The following is a 24,331-nucleotide window of genomic DNA, read 5'->3' on the forward strand; positions in this document are numbered from 1 at the left end:
TCAGAAACCGTGCAAGCAAGAAGGGAATGAACTGAAATATTTACAGTGTTGAGAAGAAAAAGGACCCAACATACAATTCTTTGCCCTGTGAAATAAAGAATTCCTCAGATAAACAAAAATTAAGGGAATTTGATGGCCGTGGAAGACATGGGGGAAAATTTCTTTAGAGAGAAGAAATATGATATAGGTCACAAACTGAGGTCTGCATTAAGATAGTAAGAGCATCAAAGGAGATATATGTTAAAGTAAAATAAAAACTTATGTTTTTCTTATTCTTAATTTAAATCACATCTAACAGCTTGCCCACAAGCGTACCAAATGTATTCCATTACATATGCTACTGTTTATATCATATTTCCTCATTTATAAGTGAAGTGGATTACAGCAATTCCATATGCAATGCTTCAGTGAAGGAATTACACTCGTGTATAAGTGAAATGAATGACAGCAATGATACAAGTGACAGGTAGGAGGAATTAGGATTCTTTTATTGCAGGGTACTCACACAACCCATGAGGTGGTGCAGACTTATTTGAAAGTAAACTTAGATTATTTGTGAACATATATTGCAAATTCTAGGGCAACCACTGAAAAAGGTAACAAAAGAAGTATAACTGATATGCTAAGAAAGGAGAGAAAATGGAATCATACAAAATGCTCCACTTAAAACCACAAAAGACAGATGAAGAGTGGAAGACAAAAATAGGAACAAAGAACAAAGGCAAAAATGGAAAACTGTAACATATGTGGTAGCTGTTTATCCAAGTATATCAATAATCACTTGGAATATCAATGGACTGAATATATCAATTAAAAACAGACATTGTCCCAGGTGATAAAAAAACAGACCCCACTATATTTTGTCTACAGGAAATCCACTTTAAATATAAATACACCTATATGTTAGAAGTAAATAAAGTATACAATGTTAACACTAATAAATAAAAGCAGAACTAGCTGGGTTAATTTCAGATAGACCGGGCCTCAAAGCAAGGAAAGTTATCAGAGATAAAGAAGGCCAGTACGTAATGGCAAAGGGACCAATTCTCCAAGAAGATATAACAATCATTGAAGTGTAAGTGCCTAACAACTATATAGTGTATATACTTTGCCCTGGTGACTAGTTAACTAGAGAGATAACTAGTTGAAGCCAGGGACTAAAAAAACACATTCTTTGCCAATCAAAACCACAATGAGATATCACTTAACCCCAGTGAGAATGGCCTTTATCAAAAAAACCCAAAACAACACATGTTGGCGTGGGTGTGGAGAGACAGGAACACTAATACACTGCTGGTGGGACTGCAAACTAGTGCAACCCCTGTGGAAAGCATTGTGGAGGTATCTTAAACAGATTCAAGTAGACCTGCCATTTGACCCAGCAATCCCATTACTGGGCATATACCCAAAGGAAAAAAGGTCATTCTGTAACAAAGGCACATGTACCCAAATGTTTATAGCAGCACAATTCACAATAGCAAAGATGTGGAAACAACCCAAATGCCCATCAATACATGATTGGATTAGTAAACTGTGGTATATGTATACCATGGAATATTACTCAGCTATAAGGAATGATGAAGATACGACATCTCTATGGTTCTCCTGGAGAGAGTTGGAACCCATTATATTAAGTGAAGTATCCCAAGAATGGAAAAACAAGCATCACATGTACTCACCAGAAAATTGGTTTCCCTGATCATCACCTAAATACAAATCTGGGAACGACACCAATTGGACATCAGACTGAGGTGGGGGGTGGGGGAGGGGATGGGGGTATGCCTACACAATGAGTGCATTGCGCACCGTTTGGGGAGTGGTAACACTTGAAGGTGCTGACTCGGGAAGGGGGGGTGGGGAAAAAATATGAAACTATTGTTTTTAACTTGCAAAAAAAAAAAAAAAAAGAAAATATATGGTATATATAAAAAAAAACACATTCTTTTCAAAACTACTTTTTTAATTTCTTGTTCAGATAATGTGCTAACAGCCTAGATAGTCAAACTGCATGAGGCAAAGCCTGATAGAACTACAAGGAGAAATAGGTGGATCCACTATATCATGGTTGGAGACTTCAACGTCCTCTGTCAGAAATAGCCAGACCCAGCAGGTGGAAAGTCCAGAAGGACACAGTTGAACCCAACCACACCATCCATCAATTGGACCGAATTGACATCTACAGAGGACGTCATCCAACAGTAGCAGCATACACATTCTTCTCACGGTCACGTGGAATAGTAGAATCTGCTCAACTAGAGGTCCTTATTTCATTTTCAATAATGCGATAGGGGTATAAGTGTATATCTAGTAGTGCCTAGGCAATTACTAGAGATACTGAAAATAACTAGAAAAATGATTTAAAGAGAGGAATTTGAAATCAATTTCCTCTCAAACTTTTGTTTTTCTTGTTGAAATAAGGAACAATTCCTATAGATATGTACCATTGCCTAAGCAAACAGGCAAGTAGAGATAACTGGAACAATAGGTGAAAGGCAGGAAGAGGATAACTTGTTCCTGTCAAATATTAGTTCATTTCTGTCAACTTAAGTAATCTGTTCAGTATATTGGGTGTACCTAGTTATGTGGAAACACCTGAGGTATCTGCAGTAACCTGTTGAGCCTGGAAGCACAAATTCACATTCTTCTTGACTCCGAAAGAATGAGAGCACAGAACTCTAGATAGATGAGTGTTACCCAGGGGAACAATTGACAAGGAATAACTGGTGATAACACAAGGGTTATGTGATGGCGGGAAAAGGAAATCCCATCCTTTTCAGTCCATTTTTCTTCTTTTAGGAATAATGAATTATTACCACAGATATGTCATCATAAATATGGAAATAGCAACCTGGAAAACTAGAAATACAAGGATTATCTAGATAAATAGTTGATTCCAGGAAACTGAATAGTCATCTTTTTTTTTTGTATGTGGTTGACTAGTCTTTTTTCTTTTTCAGCTTTATTGAGATATAATTATAAGTAAAATATTATATTTATTTAAAGTGTACAATGTAATGTTTTGATGTACATATTCATTTTGAAATGATCACAGCAACCAAGCTGTTTAACATACTCATCCTCTCATGTATTTACCATTTTCTTTCCTTTCCCTTTTTTTGTAGTGAGAACACCTAAGGTCTACCGTCTTAGTGACATTTAAGTGCACAATATGGTGTTTTTAATTATAACCAAGGGGCAAAAGTTGCAGGTATTTACGTTTGGGGGATCTAATGTAAAGCATGGGGATTAGAGTTTATAATTACCATTTCTTCTTCACTCAAAATTCTTATATCCCGTTAGAAATGTTACTTCAAATATTATATAGTGTATATAATTTGCCTTGGTGAATAGTTAACTATAGAGATAACTATAATAGTTGAATCCAGGGACTAGAAAAACACATTCTTTTCAAAACTACTTTTTATGTCTTGTTCAAATAATGTGCTAACGCTCTAGATAGTTAGTGGTGCCTAAGTAACTATTTGAATACTACCTAAACATAAATGGAGATAAACAGAATGAATAGTATAAGTAAGGAAACTGAAAAACATTTTCTTCTAAAATCATACTTTTATTCTTTCTAACAAAAGTCAGTACTAGAGATACCAAGTGGTAGTAGCTAACATGATTACTAGAGCCAAGTAGAAATAATGAGGACAATAGGTTAAATAAGATTTTGAAAGTACTTTCCTTAATTCTTAATTTTTATATCATTGAAATACAGTGCTATTATTCTATATATTAATAATTAGGGGTACCTCAATCACTAGTTAGCTAAAGCTAACTAGTTCAAGGGAGGTAGTAGAAAGCACTTTAGTCTCAACTCTAGCTTCCCATATCAGCATGAAATAATATATTGGTGACAAACAGAATTAGCCATACTTAGTGAAACTAATTTATTGGATATAAGGCATTCATACCTTATATAAAAATTAACTCAAAATGGATTAACATTAAATGTAATACCAGAAACTGTATAACGTCTAGAATAAAGCATAGGGAACAATCTCTTTGACATTAGCCCTAGTAATGATTTTTTTTGTTATATCACACCAAAATAGTACAGGCAATAAAAGCAAAACCAAAACAAGTAAGACTACATCAGGCTAAGATGTTTCTGCACAGTAAAAGAGAAACAAAACAAAACAAAACAAACAAACATAAAAGAGCAACCCAAGGATTGGGAGAAAATATATTTGATGAATGTAATGTTTAAAATATATGAGGATCTCTACTCAGTAACACACCAAAAAAAGGGTAAATGTGACTTAAAATATGCAAAGACCTAAGTAGGTATTTCTCCACTGAGGACAGAAAAATGGCAAATAAGTTTATGAGAAGATGCTCAACATCATTATTCATCAGGTAAATGCAAGTGAAACCACAATGAGATATCACCTCACACCTGTTATGACTATTATCAAAAAGTCAAGAGATAATAAATGTTGCCAAAGGTGAGGACAAAAGGAAACTCTTGTACAATGCCAGAGGAAATGTAAATTGATCCAGCCATTATCAAAAGCAGTATGGAGGCTCCTCAAATATTAAAAACAGAAGTACCATACAATCCTTCCATCTCACTTCTGGGTGCATGTCCAAAAGAAATGAAATCAGTAATACAAAGACATATCTGTTCTCCTACATTTGCAGCAGATTATTCATGATATATAGTAGAATATTGTTTAGCCATAAGAAAAAAGGTAACCCTGACATTTATGACAACATGGATGGATGAACCAGATGGAAATTATGGTAAGTGAAATAAAATGGAGAAATACACTTACTATATGATATGAGCTATTTGTAGAATCTAAAAAAGTAGAGATCATAGAAGTAGAGAGTAGAATGGTGGGTGCCAACAGTGTCAGGGTGTGGTAAAAATTGGGAGATGTTTGTCAAAGAGTACAAACTTTCAGTTATAAGAGATGAATAAACTCTGGGGATATAATGTACAGCATTGTGAATATGGTTAATAGTGCTGTATTGTACACTTGAGATTAAGTAATACTCTCTTAAATAGGTTAAGAGAATAGACCTTAAGTGTTCTCACTCCCCAAAATTTGGCAACTATGTGATATTATCGATGTGCTAGGTTCATTGTGTTAATCATTACACAATATATACATATGTCAAGTCATCAAGATGTACATGTCCGAAACATAAAATTTATATTAGGATTTATTAAAAATTCCACATGTCAGGAAGAAAGAAATGAATGAATAAACAAAGGAACATAGAGGACACATTCTCAGTAAGTTGCATACTTAAATAAACAAAATTGTAATTTTATAATTATTAAGATATAAGGTAAGAGTCAAAATGTTACTATATACTGGAGAATATTCTAAGCTTCCCATAGACCATTTTTAGTTAAGAACTCTATATGGAAAGTAGCACATTAAACTATTTTATACATGTGGAAATTGTACACACACAGTTTAAATTCCCAATCTTAGTTCAAGCTAGGAAAAAGGAACTGTTAATGTAAAATGTATGATTAGATTTTTAAAATGAATATTTAAAAATCAAATATCTAATAATTTTATGTGCAATTTAATATTTAATTAAAGGATGATGCTTTGTACTCTGATGAAATTACAGAGTCTCCATTTCTGTAGAATCACCTTTGAAACCTCCATAGGATTGGAAATTAATAAAACAGAAAATATTTGATGTCTGTCTACAGTATTTTGGGGACTTCTGAACCAAATCTCACTATGTCCACCACTATGTGCACACACTTCTGACAAGAGGCAAAAACACAACTTAAAAAATGGTTTAACATAGAGGTAGTCAGAAAAATGCACAGATTTCCCCAGCTACCCCAAGGGAATGGATGAGTGGATCATGTAGGCCCTCACAGGCCAAGGGGAGGACTTTGGCTCTCACTGTGAATAGATGAAGGAAGGATCACTGAAGGGCAAAGGGAATCCTGAGATAATACTTTTCACAATCTTAAGGAGAACTAATACTCAGATAATTTAAGAGTATGGGGATGGGGATACAACCACATGATGAGTGCAATGCACACTGTCTGGGGAATGGACATGCCCGAAGTTCTGACTCACGGGGATGGGTGGGACATGGGCAATATATATAACCTGAACTTTTGTACCCCCATAATAAGCTGAAATTAAAAAACAAACAAACAAAAAAGAGTATGAGAAAGAAGATGTCCTTCTATAAGAACAAGAGAAATAAACCTAGGCTTCTCAAAAATGTGTTTCATTACACCAGAGCTTCTTAATTCACACTTTAAGGTCTGGCTTCCTCCTTGACATTTGGACCTATCACTTATGTCATCTACTTCCTTCATTCACTCCCACTTACTTGGGTGCTTGGATACTGTTTCCTCTCTCTTCACATTGCAGGGCTCTTTCATTTGTGTCAAAAAGGTGACTAGGTCCAGCTTAGAGACAGCAACTTCTATTTTATTAAAAAAATGACACATGAATTTTGCTTGGGGTTCTTCAATTTTCAACTTAGTATTCTAATCATTAGAGAAGAGAGAATATTCTACAAAATTATTTTCCTAAATGCCATTTCCTGACAGCTCCTGTGAGATATCTAGGAAGGCCAATCTCACTGGAGTTAAGTGATATCTCATTGTGGTTTTGATTTGCATTTCCCTGATGATTAGAGATGTTGAACATTTTTTCATATGTTTGTTAGCTATTTTTATCTCTTCTTTTGAAAAATTTCTATTCATGTCCTTTGCCCACTTTTTGATAGGGTTGTTCGATTTTTTCTTGCTGATTTTCCTGAGTTCTAAATAGATTCTTGTTATCAGTCCTTTATCTGATGTGTAGTATGTGAAAATTTTTTCCCATTCTGTAGGTTGTCTGTTTACTTTCATGACTATTTCTTTGGCTGTGCAGAAGCTTTTTAATTTGATCAGGTCCCATTTATTTATTTTTGTTGTTGCTGTGATTGCCTTAGGGGTCTTCCTCATAAATTCTTTGCCTAGGCCAATGTCTCCAAGAGTCTTTCCTACATTTTCTTCTAGAATTCTAATAGTTTCCCACCTAAGGTTTAAGTCTATTATCCACCGTGACCTGATTTTTGTGAGAGGTGAAAGCTGTGTATCCTGTTTCAGTCTTCTACATATGGCTATCCAGTTTTCCCAGCACCATTTATTGAATAAGGAATCTTTTCCCCAGAGTATGTTTTTGTCTGCTTTGTCAAAGCTTAGATGGCTATATGAGGATGGTTTTATATTTGGATTTTCTGTCCTATTCCACTGGTCTGTGTCCCCGCACTTGTGCCAATACTAAGCAGTTTTAATAATCACAGCCTTGTAGTATAGCTTGAAGTCTGGCAAATTAATACCTCCCATTTTGTTTTTGTTGCTTAAAATTGCTTTTGCTAAACGGGGTCTTCTCTGGTTCCATACGAAGTGTAAAATTATTTTTTCTATATCTGTCAAAAATGATGTTGGTAATTTAATAGGGATTGCACTGAATCTGTAGATAACTTTGGGGACTGTAAACTAGTGCAACCCCCATGGAAAACAATATGGAGATACCTTAAACAGATTCAAGTAGACCTACCATTCGATCCAGCAATCCCATTATTGGGCATCTACCCGGAAGAACAAAAGTCATTCTATAAAAAAAACACCTGCACCTGAATGTTTATAGCAGCACAATTTACAATTGCAAAGATATGGAAACAACCCAAATGCCCATCAGTTCATGAATGGATTAGCAAAATGTGGTATATGTATACCATGGAATATTACTCAGCTATAAGAAATAACAGTGATATCGCATTCTTTGGTTCTCCTGGAGAGAGTTGGAACCCATTCTATTAAGTGAAGTATCCCAAGAATGGAAAAATAAGCACCACGTGTACTCACCAGCAAACTGGTTTCCCTGAGTGCACGTTTGGGAATAACACCACTTGGGTATCAGACAGGTGGGGGATGGGGGGAAGGGATGGGTGTATACCTACTTGATGAGTGCGATGCACACTGTCTGGGGAATGGACACACTTGAAGTTCTGACTAGGGGGATGGGGGTGGGGGAAGGGGATGGGTGTATACCTACGTGATGAGTGTGATGTGCACTGTCTAGGGAATGGACACGCTTGAAGCTCAGACTTGGGGGGATGGGGGGGCATGGGCAATATATATAACCTGAAATTTTGTACCCCCATAATGAGCTGAAATTAAAAAAAAAATAGATATCTAGGAAGCATTTTAAATTTGTGGATTCTGTGCTTTACTTTCAAGTATGACTGAATCAAAAATAAAGAGGAGGAACTGGATTTTAAGGTGTAGACTATATTTGATATCACTGGATTTCTAGAATCACCACTAGAGTTTTACAACTTGCAAATTATCTCAAAAAAGAAGGTAAATACTGAGGTCCAACAAAGTCTTTTTTTGTATATTAAAAAAAAACCCATATTTTTTTTTCTGAAAGGAATTATCTGAAACTCATTCATACAAAGCACAAGCTCCCAAGACACATTCTGCAAAGGAAAGAAAGGAAACCCTTGAGGTATGTGAGATATTCTGGATGTATGATATTCTCACCCCCAGAGACCAGGTTTCTGTAGTTCTCTAACATCACATCCCTATACAGATTCTGCTGAGCAGTGTCCAGGCATTTCCACTCCTTGGAGAAAATTCTATGACCACATCCCTGAATGTCAATACTTTCTGAAATAAAAATAAATAAATAACACATTGACCGTGTGGCCATGGGCAGAGTTTTTGGAGTCCAGGTATTTCCACACCTCCAGAGAGAATTCTATGGCCACATAAATAAATGTCAACAGTCTCTGAAAAAAAAATCAAAAATAAGTAAATAAATGACCATGTGTCCATCGGCAGAGTTCTTAATTTGACCCAACATAAAATGAAGGAGTTAAGAATACTGGCTCTGACATATATTAGTGACCCGAATTACACAAGAAGATATGTTTTAACACACTAATATTCCTTAAGGCATTCTCTACCTCTGTGGAAACAGAATGACATAAGATCCACAAAATTAGTGTAAACACTATGCTTATATAGAATACAACATATAAAACTAAAGCATCAACACAGGAATATACATTTTTGAGTGCTATATTTTCGTCATACAGAAACAGTTATGTCTATTCCTCACACGGAAAAGTCATGTTGAATTACAAGCACATTTTTCAAATTTTATTGGGTTCAACAATGAACTGGAGATCTTGTTATAAGGCAGATTCTGCTTCAGGAGATCTGGGTGACGCCTGACACTTGGCATTTCTAACAAGCTCACTGGAGATGCCAAGGCCTCAGGTCTAAAAGCCACAGTTTTGATCAGCAGAGGTAGAACACTGAGGGAAGAATTCATGGATGGCATGGAATTGAGAGTCTTCTGAAATATACAGATAACATTATAGCAAGAATAGCAGCAATCCTTATGAACATTTACTATATACTATATGTCATTCTAACAGTTTTTCACGTGTTAATGCTTAAATCCACAAAATAATCTATGAGAAAAATAACAGTATTTTTTCTTTTATGAGAATATTTTGCCCATTATTCAGTAAAGAATAGATCTTGGGTTTTACCCTAGTTTGTTTGACTTAGAATTTATCTCAAATGGACATAGAGTCCAACATACAGAGACAACCACAACAGAATGTTCAGAGCACATTTGATAGGTAAGAAGAGTAATGAAAACAAGGCAGCAGCACAAAATTGATCGAATAATGGTTACATTTAAGTCCACAAATACTTACAAATATTAAGTATATAAATATCAAAAGTGATAGAGTAGAACATTTTTGTACAAAAAATAAACATATTTAATTGTAAAAAAAATTATAAGTCTCTGTCAATGATTTTTTAAACATACCATGGAGACCACCACAAACAATGATATAAATTAAAATAAGAGATATTGTTCCTGGGCCTTGTATTTTTTTCCATGTTTTGTTTCATTTATTCTATGTGTCCTGTTGTATTTTAAAGTTTTAAGATGCTTGAATATATTACTTATATGTTCATTCTTGTTCCTTTTCTGTGAAAATACAAAGAAGTAATAACAAAACACGCTTGTGACAGAGGGGAGAATGAGAGAAATTCCTACAGGACTAAAGCATGACTGTTTTAAGTCTACCAATTTCAAAAGCAGTATTTCCAGTCAACAAATGAGATACTTTATTCTCCAAAGGAAGCTATGAGGAAATGGAAACTAAGAAGAAAGGGGGGGTTTACATTAAATGTGATGGTTAATACACACCACTCTTTAAATTCCCCCAAGATAGCATTAATGACAAAGAGAAAAATAATAAACTTTATAGTGAACTTTATAGTGAAGGAATCTTGCAGAGAGCTCCTTAACCAAGTGAATGAAGTTACTATCACCTGTAATGGGACAAATTGGTATCAGGTGTCAATGAACACAGATGGAGCATAATCACCACTGTACTATGAATAGGAAGCATTAAATCATAATCTGAATCTAATCATAGAAAACAGAATCTGTGGGGGAGGGCAGTCGTGATGGCACATCTTCAAATTGGCCATGTGATCCTAACTGGAAGCCGGGGCTGAGAACCACTTAGCTGAGTCCTGTCTCTCAAGCTTCTATGTGCACATGAATCGTTTGGGATTCCATGCCTCACTCTAAGTAATATGGTTCTGCAGGTTTGCAAGGGGACTATGAATTGGCTTCTATAACAAATCCCTGTAATGCAGATGATGCTCTCCCTAGACCCATTACCAGTAGCACGCAGCTGGAGACAGCAGAAACAGCACACAGTCCCTTACACCCAACACTCTTATCACAATACAAATACTGTCCTGAAAGATCACATTCTTTGTTGGCCATTTAAAGTTTACAGAAGGCTGGAGAAGGCAGCAATGTCTGAGTGAGTCTACATTTGTAAAACAACATGTACACATGTGTTAATGCAGTGTTTACTGAGCAGGTGCCATGTGCTCACAAGCATGTTACAGAGCTCTGTGCTGGGGACATCACAGTGTGTGAGTTAATCTTCATAATATCCAGGGAGTCAGGTACTAAGTATCCCCAAATTCCAGGCAGCATTCAGATGAAATACCCAGTCTTCGTACTTATCTTCTGTTTCCCTAACACTTATTTTAAGAAGGAAATATATAAAATAAAAGCTAAATATAGACAGATAGAAGCAATACAGAAAAGAAGAGTGGAGTGTAGTTCAGACAGATGTTTTATTGTTGAGTACATATTTACCTTATTATAACTTGTGAAGCAACTACCGGATCTGCAGGAATGAAGAACAGGTTGCTAGGTGGGATGTCTCTAGAAACACAGGTTTTAATGAGAAAAGAAATAAGGCCCCAAAATATAGTCCTTTGTTCCTATTTACCTGCTTTTGTGTTTTAAAAACTTGTGAGCACTAGCTTTGGAGACAGCAAGAGCAGCACCCAAAATATAATCTCTTCTAGTCAGTTCTGCGAGGGGAGATTCCAGTGTGGGGCCAACCTGGACCAGGCTCAGAAGTGGGTGGATCTGGGTAGGGAGCAGGTCCAGGGCTTCTGATCTCTATACTGCTGGTTTGTTTCCAGTTCTCTCCTTCCTAATCCTGACCAAGAGAAATTTTACTCACAGAGTTTGTTTGATTTTCACTTTTTAAATTTTAGCCTTATCTATTTTATAAAATACAATAGCAAACTATTTAAACCAAACACCAAATTTTTCTAGGAAAATTACATAGAACCAAAATATTTATCCTTAATGCAAAAGCTATAGAAATAATAATCATAATGATAAAGACAACACTTCTCTTCATGAATTGTCCTTCAGTGTTGACATCAGCACTCACAACAACATAAGGGAAGTGGTGCAAATGAAGCCCGAGTCCCCTGTACACCTCCCTTCTTGGCACTGAACACAAAATGCTAAGTGCCACCACTTACACATGTTTTCTAGACTGAAAGTTTCAGGACATTAAAGACCACGACTGCTTCATCTGGTTTTCTCATGGCCAGATAAAATGAAGGCAATTGATTTATCTATCAGTTTGCATCTCCAGACCTCCTCCTTGTTCCTCACCCAAGGACCAAGACACTGGAGCAACTCCCATCTGGGCACCAACCAAGAAGATTCCTTCTGTGAGGGGAGAAAAAAACCCTAGTTTACTCCTTTCTCTCCCTCTGAGATGGAAAGAATTAAACCCTGTCATCAGCCTGAGCCCAGCCTGCATATGACGTCCCCAATATGTTAGTCTCTCAGGTCCTGGTATGAGAATCTCTAGTGACATGAGCCTGATGCCCCCATGGTGATCCAAGCAGGGGACACTCAGCTGACTCTGTGGGTCAGAAGAGAGAATAAACCTGCCCTGGTTAAGCAGCTGTCCCTGCATCATCTGTGTGCTACTACCTATCCATGACCAGCTAAGTCTGGGGCAGAAGGAAGAACAAGAATACCCTAAAACCCAGTAACACAGTGGTTATGGCAGTGGATGTTTTGTGGCCCTCCCCTCTGGCTGCTGAGGTGCTTGTTTACATGGACAGATTCTGCCACCAGATTCTATTTACACCAGGAAACCCTCACAGTACTAGAAGCAGCTCACTGGACAAGATTTGAAAACTCAGAGGGTGCACTCCAAAATGGGGCTTTAAGATATCTCTGTTGATCTCTCTCAGTGCAGAAAATGTCTCCCCTAGGTCTTCTGAGTATCCTCAACTCAAAGTCTGGCCCTGTTTTGTGAATCTCAGGTTGGGGCCAGATCTTATAGGCAGTTTTAAATGGAGTCAACTGGGCTCTGTATTCTTGGGTGTTTCAGTGAGGGGAGGGAAGCTGGAGGAGAGAGTCCTCATGGAAAGGCTCTAACATATCCTGAAGAACCCCAGGACGTGGATTTAAATTTTAGAGCTATAGATTTGGGTCTTGGAGAGGTTGGGAATTTGCAGGTGCCTTCTGTATGCCCATGAACATTTGTGCAAGAGAAGGGGAAAGTTGAGAGTGTAAGGCCTACTCAAAGCACATGTGCAAGCCTGGTTGAGTTTTGGGACCCCATGGACTCTGACTCAGTTTCAAGTTCTAAAGATGCCAAGTGCAATGAAAGAAAAAGCTGGGATGACTGACTGCTTCCCTGTGAAGTTATTTTTTGTAGAAATCTGCCGTAATTGCTCTAGAAGAGACTGTAGATCCCAAATAGGCAGAGAAATAAATCTTCCTACATATTTGGGGCAGTGTACAATTAGCTGCACAATTGTGGGTTTGTGACTGGAAGCCCCAGAGGAAAAGACCCCTCTACAGTGAAACATTATGGGCACCTTGTTATAGTTGTATCATCTCTGAAAACTCTGGACAGCATTTCAGTAATATAATAATAATATCTTCTCAAGCCCCAGAAAAATTATCCACGATGGTAGAACAGAAGGAAAACTATTTTATTACATAATTAAACCAGAATGTGATATGCATGACAGGCAGTCTGCTAAGAGATTGCAAAAATAAAGAAAAATTGCCAGCATTACTCTTTAAGTAGAAGACTTAACAGCACCATTTGTCATATATAGTACATCCTAAATTCACCTGGAAATTGGAGAAATATCTCTGTTTTGGTTATATTCAAAGGAAATTTGAATTGGTTATATTCAAAGGAAAAATATACTTATGTTGTTTTCATGACAAGATATAGATTTGCAACTTGGATCCAGGTGCCTCCTGAAGTTAGGCTCCTACTTTTCTACAAAAACTGTTGCATAGGGCTCTATCTTCCAGGCTGTTTAAACTTCAAAGCAATTGTTCCCAGGTCCTAGAGAAAGATATTCTTGAGTAAAAAAAGAATGGCAAAGGCCCTAGTTAGCTGTTAAATAATGTACATATATTTCAAAGAGGCATAAAAAATTGCAATATAAAAGTTTTCTAAATTAAGTACTTCAAGAAAAATGAGGGGGCCAAAATCTCTTCCCTCATTTTAAATTTTGAGAATTAAGTCTCTGATTCCTAATCTGCATTTTCTCTTACCCTAGCTAGCTCTAGGGCTACAGTCTTCAACTTATGGACATCTGAATTCCAGGAGGTGCTATATCCAGGCACCGGAGTGGTGGCCTTGGACATATGGAGTGGACAAAAAAGAGGATTTGTAGGAAAAAATAGGCAGAACAGAGAAAGTCCTATCAAGGACCTATGGCTGTGGAACAGTGCAGTGTTTTTGTTTTGTTTTGCTTTGTTTTTTGCTATAGATAAAATCACAGGTAGGGCTATGTCTTATTCCTGTGTCCATGTAGACGAGATTGTGATTGGGTGGTCCAGATCCTAGGCTGGTGTAGGGACCAGGTTCCTGCTTACAGAGGGAGTATTGGGGCAAGGAATAATCCAGGAGTCATCTAGGTATTTGTGTGGGATTTTGGTGGGAAAATCTAGGTGCAAATGTGCTGTGGGTGCAATTCATGATCTTGTATCCTTGTTCTGAAAGGGGCATGGCCATGTCATTACCTAGTGCACATGTATGTGATTGGACAGTTATCACATGTGGCAGCAACGTGTGAGGAGAGGTCTGCCCTCAGAACAAATTTCCTCTGTGTCCTGGGAAAAGAAAAATACCTCAGAGCTTTCTGAGCTATGTGAGGTATGCAGAATTGATCAGGTCCAGAGACACATGAGTTATGTGACTTATGTCAATCCTCTAAACCATGCCTGGGCAATTGTTTCAAGACATTTTGTTCTGGACTATCTGCCACACTCATACCTTCCAGTTTCTGGAATTTTATGTGGTATAAAAAAACAAAGTATAACCAATAAATACCTTTTGTAATTTTAATGTAAATTCTTGGTGAACAACTTAGAAACTGCCTCTTCTCTTTTTCCCTTAAAAACCAACTTGTAACTGCTACTAATAAGAGGTTACAGTCAGGGCAACTTAAATCTATGCTCCTGGGTGGCCATCCTGAACCTTTGCACATGAATACTCTCTTTAAATTAGAGGACCTTTTTGATTATTTGAGGTTGACAGTCATCATTTCCAGCTGGAAAAAGACACGGAATCACATGACAATTTGTGGCATAACAGCCAATGTGCAGGAGGACAGAGCCTCCCTTCCCTGAAACACCAAGTGTCTTCTTCTAGCCCAGGCCCAGCCTGACCGATATGGGGTGAGATTCACAGGCATCCATGTGTCCTAGGTCCCTCAAATGTTCCTCACTGGAGATACTTGACTTAATTGTGGGAAAAATGAGCGCAAAAAACCCAGTCCCTTTGTTTTGGTCATATCTTAGGGCATACCATCAGGAATTATTACAGTATGAGCATGAAGGTGTTTTCATATCAGCTTTGTTTGAAAAAAAAATGTGCAATGATGAAGCCTGGTTCAATAATGTGTGGTAAAATGGATGGAAGTCCTTAACACTGATGCCATGATGCACATGTGATGATATGCAAAGGATGTCATTATCCATGTAATGTAATAAAACAAATTAGAGCAGCATTAAAAAATCTGATTCTGTTGTTTATGCTCAGTTTGTATGTTTCTTGGGAATTGTGGTAAGATATACCCTCTTTTAATTATTTATATTTTCTTACTTTAAAAGTGTATTGCTTAAGGTAAATTGAAAAAAATCCATTTTTCAAATACACTTGAGTATTGATCTTATTTTAAAATGGTATCTAAAGTGTTTCCTACCAACACAAACTGTAAATTAATATTTATGTAATCAAAATTTTTTACTTGTTGACTTTCAAAATTTTTTATCTAAGATATTTTTCAGAAATGATTAGCCCAATAGCATACGCACAATATAATAAACATATGGGACTTCCGAAATAAGAAAATAATGACAAAATTTACAGATTTTAGGCCGGGCGTGGTGGCTCACGCCTGTAATCCTAGCACTCTGGGAGGCCGAGGCGGGTGGATCGCTCGAGGTCAGGAGTTCGAGACCAGCCTGAGCAAAAGCGAGACCCCGTCTCTACTAAAAATAGAAAGAAATTATATGGACAACTAAAATATATATATACAAAAAATTAGCCGGGCATGGTGGCGCATGCCTGTAGTCCCAGCTACTCGGGAGGCTGAGGCAGTAGGATCGCTTAAGCCCAGGAGTTTGAGGTTGCTGTGAGCTAGACTGACGCCACGGCACTCACTCTAGCCCGGGCAACAAAGTGAGACTCTGTCTCAAAAAAAAAAAAAAAAAAAAATTTACAGATTTCAGATTATATATTAGCTGAGAAACAAAGTATATGTATGGTGACAAATACATCTTGTTGTGTATATACGTAAATACTTCCTGTGATACAGAGACTCATCTAGGAAGGATTAGAAAAGAAGCCACTTGGTTAGAAAAAGTCTCTAAAGAAGAATATGGAACCATCCTCATATAGCCATCTAATCTTTCAAAAAGCAGACAAAAACACACTGGGGAAAAGAATCCTTATTCAATAAATGGTGCTGAGAAAACTGGATAGCCACATGTAGAAGACTGAAACAGAATCCACACCTTTCACTTCTCACTAAAACCAACACATGGTGGATATCAGACTTAAACCTAAGGTGTGAAACTATAAGAATTATAGAAGAAAATGTTGGAAAAACCCTTATAGACATTGGCCTAGGCAAAGAATTTATGAAGACCCGAAAGGCAATAACAGCAACACAAAAATAAATAAATGGGACCTGATCAAATTAAAAAGCTTCTGCACAGCCAAGGAAACTATCACGAGAGCAAATAGACAACCTACAGAATGGGAGAACATATTCTCATGTTACACATCCAATAAAGGGCTGATAACTAGAATCTATATAGAACTCAGGACAATCAGCAAGAAAAAAATCAAACAACCCTATCAAAAAATGGGCAAAGGACATGAACAGAAACTTTTCAAAAGAAATAGACCAATGGCTAACAAATATATGAAAAAATGTTCAACATCTCTAATCATCAGAGAAATGCAAATCAAAACCACAATGAGATATCAGTTATCTCCAGTTAGAATGGTCTGCATCAAAAAGTTCGAAAACAATAAATGCTGGTGTGGGTGTGGAGAAATAGGAACACTCATACACTGCTGGTGGGACTGCAAACTAGTACAACCTCTGTGGAAAGCAATATGGAGATACCTTAAACAGACACAAGCAGAAGTACCATTTGATCCAGCAATCCCATTACTGGGCATCTACCCAAAAGAACAAAAAACATTGTATAAAAAAGACGTCTGCACTCGAATGTTTATAGCAGCACAACTCACAATTGCAAAGATGTGAAAACAACCCAAGTGCCCATCAATCCATGAGTGGATTAATAAAATGTGGTATATGTATACCATGGAGTACTACTCAGCTATAGGAAACAATGGTGATATAGCACCTCTTGTATTTTCCTGGAAAGTGTTGGAACCCATTGTACTAAGTGAAGTATCCCAAGAAAGGAAAAATAAGCACCACATGTACTCACCAGAAAATTGGTTTCACTGATCATCACCTAAGAGCACATGCAGGAATAACATCAATCAGGTGTTGGGCAGATGTGGGTGGGGGAGGGGATGGGTCTATGCATACATAATGAGTGCGATGTGCACTGTCTAGGGGATGGACTCCTTTGAAGCTCTGACTCGTGGGGGTGGGGGGGGGCAAGGGCAATATATATAACCTAAACTTCTGTACCCTCACAATATACTGAAATAAGAATAAAAAAATAAAAATTAAAAAGAAATATGCTGAGACAGTCAATAAGTGTTCTTCACCACAAAGGTGATAACTATGAGAAGTAAAGCATTTGTTAATTAGCTAGAATAAGCATTAGACAATGGGTGTGCGTGTGTGTGTGTGTGTGTGTGTATATTTCAAATCATCACATTTTACATGGTAAATACATATAATATTATCAGTCAATTAAAAAAATCAATAAAAATATTTGAAGTATAGCATTGTTCTGAATGCTAACCCTGGATCTTTGTCATGAGCTTGGCTGAACAGTATCAAAAATATATAGTTTTAGTGCTGTTTTTGTCATTCTATTTGTCAGTCATAAGCAAGGGAACTCTGATATTTACCAGCAGATTCAGAATCCAGGACAGAACACGAAAGGGGCTTTAATGCTTTTATTTGAAGCTTAGGGGACCTGGACTTCTTGGTGCTGATGATTATGGTATGGAAAACACTAAAGAGGTATGTGGTGCTCATTGTCCCACCTCTGGCCACTGTCAGCACAGAAAACAAGATTGCATGCCAAATCACTGATGAAATTTTCAATCAAAAAGCTGCCATGATCCGAGATTCCTCTAGAGAGAATCACCAAATTGTTGGCCACAGTTAGATGACCAAAAATGAAAACTCTGTACTGTGCACTGCACCAACTGAAATAAAGTCCTATAAAATAAATTCTCTAAGATTGAAATATCAGGTAAAGAAAGATTATTCCAAATTTTAAATCCACAGAAATCATTCTATAACATTCTAATACTGAAAATACACGGTCATAAGTAGATTCTAGATGGATGCGTATGTTGTACACATAAGTAATTCATAGAAAATTAAATTCAAACTTCTTCCTTTACCTAAACTCTCTATTAAGAGATGGCCAAATTGTGATGTTTATTTATATAGTGCCTACCATACACATCACACAATTATTAATGCTTTACTGATTTTAATTATTTTCATATTTATGACATTATATGTTAGGATCTAATAACATCTTGCTTTTGCAAAGCAAACAATACTGAGTTCTTGATTTAATCCTCTGGCATTCAGAATTGTTTATCTTTCTTTGTACTTTAAGGCTCTTACTTTTAGCTTAGGACACTGAATCTCTCTAATCTTAAGTAATCAGAATGCTGCATGTATAACCTATAAATGGCCTCAAACTCTCTAGTTAAATTTTTTCTTTCACCAAATTAAAAAATACTGAACTTCTCATCAGAAATTATAAAGTACTATGTGAACTGGCAGGGGGTGAGTACAACAGTGAGAAAGTTGTAGACCAAGTACAGACAGAAAGAAGAATGGCTTAGATACATTTGTAGAAGGGAATGAAGATAAAAAGATAGCAAAAAACACTGGAGATAATTAAGAAATCAAAGAAGTAGAGTTTCCACTTATAAATTCCAAGTGTTGGTTGTTCTGTAGGTCTCCTCTCTCCATATGCAAAATCAATGCCATTTTTTCACCCTGGACATTTTCAATCTCTTACCTAGAGCCACAAACTCATTCCCACAGAAATATTTACAGCTAATTATAAAGCATTTACTACATACATAACACTGTCCTGTACTTGTTCCTTCTATTTAAATATCAAAAAAAATCATAATTTATAAATCCTTCTTAGTATTTACCTGAACAAATTAGCCTGACACAGTCAATAAATTAATTAGGTCAATGACCAAAATTAAAAGAAACAGTAACCAAAAGTGCTTTCAATACACTCCCCAAAATAGAAGGAAAATACAGAATGTACTAAGTAAATAAAATGAAATTAATACACTGTGGAATTACCCATACCTTCAGATTATTTCATGAGCACTGTTAAATTTTATAAAAATCATTCTTATAATTGAAGAGCATGTCATATAAAGAATACTTAATGAACTTTGAAATAATAAAATTATACATTAGGCCTAGAATGAGTAATAAGCATGTAAGAACAGAGGATTGGTGTGGGCAGGTTCTGAATCAGAAGCTTTAGGGTTTTAAACAAATTAATTCAACATAAAGCAAAAAAAAATTGCTTTCAGAATCTTTGAAGTTTCTAGTTTGCTAGTAAATTCTCAACACTTTTGAAATTACCTATTTTTTCCATTATTTCTTCTTTTCTTTTCAAAACAGGTATACATCCACATTCACACAAACATAATTACTTACTCTGTAAATCTATTACAACTAAAGTTCATCTTAACCATGACATATTTGTATGTTTGATTCCATGTAAATAAAAAATGTGTTTATTTGTGCTTCACTAGCTAGAGCGGTTGCATGCTGAAAGAAAAATGTAGGATAAAATGGAAGAAGTAGTCATTCAGTGTTCAGAAATGGATTCCTTTTCATTAAGTGGACAATCTTTATTATAAGCATTACAGTAACAATGTAATTGCAAAAATAATAAAAAATAAAACTTTTGGGAACATTATTCATCAAAGTATTAGAAATTTAAAGCCACTGGAAAAAAGGATCACAAATGATGCCATTTTAGTGTGTAACCCAACTGTTCATTTTTACAATCCATTATCTCCAACTTTGAGTAATATCGAACAGGTTAATATTAATGGCAAAATAACACTTCATTCAATCTACAACATGTTTGACACATTAAAAACCTTTTTTAGTTTAATAAAACAAATTAAGTTTACATGTAATCTAATAATATTTCAAAATTCACTCTATTTCATCATCCTAATTTGCAATTAGTAAAACAATTTATTTCTAATATTGTAATTGTTTCATTCTGATTATAATGAGAAGAATATTAGTCTGTATACCTACATTACACATCACTTTAAATACTGTTTGTTAAAAGTCAACCACAAAGCACCTCTCTATTTCATACATGTTACATTTCAGTGATTTCAATTTTCCATGGAAAAGTACATGAATGATGCCTACTTAATAGAGAAAGACTTCTAATAACTGTGATGTAGCTACCATTAACCACACACATTCACATGCACACTAGGAATGAAAGCATAGCACCTACTGCTTTGAGAGTTGAATCACATCAATATTTGCTTGTCAAAAAATGCAAAAAAATATATTTTGTTACATTTTCACCCCACCTTGACCAGAAAGTATATTTTACACATAATTATAACTCTCAAAAAAAACTCTCTCTTTTTTAAAACTGACATACAAATAAATTATCTAACTATTTTAACTGGATTATTCTCTATAGTCAAAAACCTGGTTTAAAGAAATGGTTGAATGAGTTAGTGCCTTAGTGCATTGTACTGTGAATCCCCTGATATCTATTTAGACTTGATTTTTGATTAAATCTGTTCTGAAATTTATTATATCTGCAAAGTAGTTTTAAGTATCAATTCTCTGTTGTTCTCTAAGGCATACCTTTTGCATAAATCTTTTTTCACATTCATTAAATTTGTAAGGTTTCTATCTATTAAAAATTTTCTGATGTTGAGCAATGCTTGAGAAAACATTGGAGGGTTTCTTTTCAGTGTAAGTTCTCTCATGTCCAATAAGATCTGTGACAGAAGTAAAGGTATGTTCAGTGCTCTGCATTATTATTGTTTACTTTCAGCATAAGTACTGTTGTGCATTTAAGGCTAATGCATTGGGAAAGCACTTCCATAGTCATTACATTTATCTCACTTTTATCTAGTATGATGTCTTTGATGTTGAGTAAGATGTGAGCAGTTATTAAAGACTTTGCCACATTTTTCACATTTGTAGAATTTTTCTCTGGTATGAATTCCTTTATGTAGATTAAGGTGTGAGCACTGGGTAAAGACTTTGCCACATTCTTCACATTTGTAGAGTTTCTCTCCAGTATGAATTCTTTTATGCAGAGTAAGGTATGTGTCCCAGGTAAAGGTTTTGCCACATTCTTCACATCTGTAGGATTTCTCTCCTGTATGACTTTTTTTTATGTACCTTAAGATGTGAGCACTGGGTAAAGGCTTTGCCATGTTCTTCACATTTGTATGGTTTCTCTCCACTATGAATTCTTTTATGTTGAGTGAGGTCTGTGCACCACCTAAAGGCTTTGCCACATTCTTCACATTTGTACGATTTCTCTCTGGTGTGAATTTTTTTTATGTACCTTAAGGTTTGAACACTGGGTAAAGGCTTTGCCACATTCTTCACACTTGTAGGGTTTCTCTCCTGTATGAATTCTTTTATGTAGAGTGAGTTCTGTGCACCGGCTAAAGGCTTTACCACATTCTTCACATTTGTATGGTTTCTCTCCTGTATGAATTCTTTTATGTGCAGTAAGACTTAAGCACCAGCTAAAGGCTTTGCCACATTCTTCACATTTGTATGATTTCTCTCCAGTATGAATTTTTTTATGTACCTTAAGGTTTGAGCATCAGGTAAAGGCTTTGCCACATTCTTTACATTTGTAGGGTTTCTCTCCACTATGAATTCTTTTATGTAAAATAAGGATTGAGGACTGGGTGAAGGCTTTGCCACATTCTTCACACTTGTAGAGATTCTCTCCTGTATGAATTCTTTTATGTAGAGTGAGGTCTGTGCATCGTCTAAAGGCTTTGCCACATTCTTCACATTTGTATGGTTTCTCTCCTGTATGAATTCTTTTATGTTCAGTAAGATGTGAGTACCGGCTAAAGGCTTTGCCACATTCTTCACATTTGTATGATTTCTCTCCGGTATGAATTTTTTCATGTACCTTAAGGTTTGAGCAGTTGATAAAGGCTTTGCCACATTCTTCACATTTGTATGGTTTCTCTCCTGTATGAATTCTTTTATGCAGAGTAAGGATTGAAGACTTGGTAAAGGCGTTTCCACATTTTTCACACTTGTAGGCTTTCTCTCCTGTATGAATTCTTTTATGTTGAGTGAGGTCTGTGCACCCTCAAAAGGCTTTGCCACATTCTTCACATTTGTATGATTTCTCTCTGGTATGAATTTTTTTATGTACCTTAAGGTTTGAGCAGTTGGTAAAGGCTTTGCCACATTTTTCACACTTGTAGGGTTTCTCACCTGTATGAATTCTTTTATGTTCAGTAAGACTTAAGCACCAGCTAAAGGCTTTGCCACATTCTTCACATTTGTAGGGTTTCTCTCCACTATGAATTCTTTTATGTAGACTAAGGATTGAGGACTGGGTGAAGGCTTTGCCACATTCTTCACACTTGTAGAGATTCTCTCCTGTATGAATTCTTTTATGTAGAGTGAGGTCTGTGCATCGTCTAAAGGCTTTGCCACATTCTTCACATTTGTATGGTTTCTCTCCTGTATGAATTATTTTATGTTCAGTAAGACGTGAGTACCGGCTAAAGGCTTTGCCACATTCTTCACATTTGTATGATTTCTCTCCGGTATGAACTTTTTTATGTACCTTAAGGTTTGAGCACTGGGTAAATGCTTTGCCACATTCTTCACATTTGTATGGTTTCTCTCCACTATGAATTCTCTTATGTGTAGTAAGTTTTGAGTGCCAGTTAAAGGCTTTGCCACATTCTTCACACTTGTAGGGTTTCTCACCTGTATGAATTCTTTTATGTTCAGTAAGACTTAAGCACCAGCTAAAGGCTTTGCCACATTCTTCACATTTGTAAGGTTTCTCTCCACTATGAATTCTTTTATGTAGAATAAGGATTGAGGACTGGGTGAAGGCTTTGCCACATTCTTCACACTTGTAGAGATTCTCTCCTGTATGAATTCTTTTATGTAGAGTGAGGTCTGTGCAACGTCTAAAGGCTTTGCCACATTCTTCACATTTGTATGGTTTCTCTCCTGTATGAATTCTTTTATGTTCAGTAAGATGTGAGTACCGGCTAAAGGCTTTGCCACATTCTTCACATTTGTATGGTTTCTCCCCTGTATGAATTCTTTTATGTTCAATAAGACGTGAGTACCAGCTAAAGGCTTTGCCACATTCTTCACATTTGTACAATTTCTCTCCGGTATGAACATTTTTATGTACCTTAAGGTTTGAGCACTGGGTAAATGCTTTGCCACATTCTTCACATTTGTATGGTTTTTCTCCACTATGAATTCTCTTATGTGTGGTAAGTTTTGAGTGCCAGTTAAAGGGTTTTCCACATTCTTCACACTTGTAGGGTTTCTCTCCTGTATGAATTTTCCTATGTCCAGAAAGTTTTGAGCTGTGGTTAAAAGTTTTTCCACATTTAGTATGTTTAAATCTTCCCTCTCCTGTACGTCTTTTCTTATGTGTATTTAGGTTTGAAGATTTGTAAAGACTTTTATACATTTATTACATTTGCAAATTTTCCTGTGGGTAGTTGACAAACATTGAGTAAGACCATCATAATATACTTTCTGCCTCTTACTCTCACCCGCACACTGCCATTCTTCTCTTAAGTGTACATTTTCAAGGCCACAGCTTCCATATAGTCTCATTATTGATTTCTGGAATGAGTCTTTTATGCCCTGCTCTGGCACCAGGTCTCAGGTGCAATGGGAAGACAGTTCTGAAAGAAATGAAAATAACAAAGTATCTCACTAACTGGACTCAGGTGAATATACTTCACAATTTGAATATATAAAACTATACCAAGCACATTAGCAAGAAAGCACAATAGAATACCATGGTCTTACTTCCATCACAGATGTATGACCTTAAAAGTATACTTACAAACATGACTTTTTTGAGAATTCATAACTGCTAATAGTTTATAGCACCCCAGATGAGAATGATACCAAGAACCAAATGGAACTGGAAGGAAAGTTTGTTACATTTACCTACCAAAGCCCTTC

At 36.2% G+C, this 24,331-nt stretch overlaps 1 pseudogene; it reads right to left on the bottom strand.

The window, feature by feature from the left end:
• LOC138378792 (zinc finger protein 708-like) overlaps nt 1–24,331 on the bottom strand; it is a 45,240-nt pseudogene that overhangs the window by 2,433 nt on the left and 18,476 nt on the right.

The sequence above is a fragment of the Eulemur rufifrons genome, chromosome 30, assembly GCF_041146395.1.
Source record: "Eulemur rufifrons isolate Redbay chromosome 30, OSU_ERuf_1, whole genome shotgun sequence".
Classification (NCBI taxonomy): domain Eukaryota; kingdom Metazoa; phylum Chordata; class Mammalia; order Primates; family Lemuridae; genus Eulemur; species Eulemur rufifrons.